Source organism: Sinocyclocheilus rhinocerous, unplaced genomic scaffold (assembly GCF_001515625.1).
Source record: "Sinocyclocheilus rhinocerous isolate Xijiao unplaced genomic scaffold, SAMN03320098_v1.1 scaffold5874, whole genome shotgun sequence".
NCBI lineage: Eukaryota > Metazoa > Chordata > Actinopteri > Cypriniformes > Cyprinidae > Sinocyclocheilus > Sinocyclocheilus rhinocerous.
In genome coordinates, this window is record NW_015664767.1 from 10,960 (window position 1) to 13,764 (window position 2,805).

The 2,805-nt window shown below is 43.1% G+C and overlaps 1 pseudogene; it reads left to right on the plus strand.

Annotated features, from left to right (window-relative positions):
- The window catches only part of LOC107730465 (lysine-specific demethylase 5A-like), a 13,301-nt pseudogene extending 10,836 nt beyond the window's left edge, over positions 1–2,465 (plus strand).
- Positions 2,466–2,805: the final 340 nt, after the last annotated feature.

The window sequence follows — 2,805 nt, forward strand, 5'->3', positions numbered from 1 at the left end:
CACACAAAACACATCAGTTCCAGCATTGCTAACTTGACAGCACAGTTGGTACTTTATCAAAATAAAATACAGTGAACCATACATCAGCGCGCACGCCTCTGTGTCACCGCTGGAATGCGACTGAAGTACAAAGCCTATAATTTACATAATAAATAATAGTTTAGCATTTGGATACATCGCAACTATGGAAACATTATGGACTATTTCAAGCCTTTAAACTAAAATATACTCCTTTGTCAGTCTGTTAGAGACGCATTCAGAAACCGCAAATGGTCACTGACTAGTGGGCTTTGTTTTCAAGTGCACAACTCACGCCATTCGCTGTTCTTCTGCTGGCGGCCGGTTATCAAACAGCGTTGCATTGCTGCGGGCGCCCCCTCCTGGATTGAGGGTGAATTACCTATATTCGTTGTAAGGCCTCATGCACCGAACCGAAATGTCCGTACCATGACGGTTCGGTACGAATACATGTATCGTTCCACCTCTATTTATCAGGCACTACATGCAAGATGAAATGAAAATGACATCCAAAATTTTCTGAAGACAGTCGGTTTCCTTCAGAAATACAGTGATATAAAAACACCCGCACCGGTTTTTGATTTTTAAACGTGCAGTGCTCATGTTTATTCAACAAAGTCAAAGCCTTTTGGAAAATCTATTTGTGGCGGTCAGTTTTGATATTGTTGCGGGCCGCCACTAATAAATCAATGTATGAGAAACCCTGAATTGGACATGAACGGCCTTTCAAGTCGTTATTTTGATATTCAATCTCTGAGTTAGGTGGGCCATAAACTTTAAACATGGTGGAAGGGACAACTGCTGTCGATGCTATTCTTTATTTTAATTTTTTTCAACAAAAACTACATCACCTTGTCTTGTCGTTAAAATAGTGCCTATTTATATATAGGCATTTGAAGCAAATTATAGCCTATGCATTATAAACCGTGAAATAAGCATGTATTTGACCGAAATTCCAGAATCGTATCAAGCTGACTATCTAGCGCGGTGAATGTTTATGGTTATCAACCAATGGAATATTACATTTTATTCTGTCTGACAACAAATCACTTGATTGCAACGAGCTCATAATCACGACTTTATTAGTGGGAAATAGGAAGTTTCCGATAGCAGATAGCGCTCGCTCAGCACAGTGGAGTGCATCGATTTGTTAACTTTGTGGCTCATTATTTTGAGTCTTTGGGACGCGGTGACACACGACCCTAAGAGATCTAATGCTTTTGCCGCTGCTGTCGATGCTATTCTTTATTTTAATTTTTTTCAACAAAAACTACATCACCTTGTCTTGTCGTTAAAATAGTGCCTATATATAAATAGGCAAATTATAGCCTATGCATTATAAACAGTTAAATAAGCATGTATTTGACCGAAATTCCAGAATCGTATCAAACTGACTATCTAGCGCGGTGAATGTTTATGGTTATCAACCAATGGAATATTACATTTTATTCTGTCTGACAACAAATCACTTGATTGCAACGAGCTCATAATCACGACTTTATTAGTGGGAAATAGGAAGTTTCCGATAGCAGATAGCGCTCGCTCAGCACAGTGGAGTGCATCGATTTGTTAACTTTGTGGCTCATTATTTTGAGTCTTTGGGACGCGGTGACACACGACCCTAAGAGATCTAATGCTTTTGCCGCTCAGAAATCGCACTGCACGTATCAGAAGTTCTGCGCTCACACTGCATGCGCACCGCGCCCAACTGAACCGTGCTGTGGCCCACCTCTTCCAACCGAGCCAGGGCCGGCTAAACGAACCGGAGCGATCACACTAGTCAGACGACCGCGCTCTGGGGGTCAAACGCACTCGGGCAGGGTTCAGATGGCCTAGTGTGATACACCCTGAGTGCTCACTGTGCTCACTGTGTGTTTGCTCTCCTCTGGGTTCAGGTGGACTGGGTCCAGTGTGACGGTGGCTGTGACGAGTGGTTTCATCAGGTGTGTGTGGGTGTGACGTGTGAGATGGCTGAGAATGAAGACTACATCTGCTCGGCCTGCTCGCATAAAGCCGGCGCGGCTGTTACAGTGGGAGCAGAGGCTGTGGTGATGTCTGTCCCAGCGCTGCCCCTGACCGACCCTCGGGAGAGCAGTTAACCTCACAAACACTCCTGTCACACAACCAGCTGCTGCAGCACCTCCTGTGTCCCACACATTTAGCTCATTATTACTATTGTAGTCCTGCAGGAGCCACCTGGTGATGCGTCACGACTGGATAAACACGGTCCGGGGAAACTAGCTGGATCTGCTGCGTCATATTGAGATCCTGCAGCACTGAACGTCCTGCTCGGACCGAGTCTGCCCTCAGCATACGGAGGACGGGGCATGTAATGGTTGTATTTAGTGAATCTATTTATTACATACGTGGATTTTAAGCAGTTCATGATGGGGGAGGTCTTTTTCTCAGCTTTTGTCAAATAAAGAAAGATGATTGATTGATGATGATGAGGATACATGTCAAGTTTGTGACTGATTGTGAATTTCAGTGCTAATAAAGTGTTCTCTTCTGTGTTACGGTCCTGAAGGAATATGTACATAGTTTGAGGCTGAGAGACTCTTGAGCACTTCCGTCATGAACATGTTAACAGTAATGCAACGTGATCTAGCCTTGAATCTGAAACACACTGGCTAATGTCAAACAGCAAACAACACTGCCAAAGATTTGAGTTTGAGAGTGAAAACATTATTCCACGACTGAACAAGTACATACACTGATCTGCCACAACATTAAAACCCCTGAGACCTGAAGTAAATAATATATATATATATATATATATATATATAT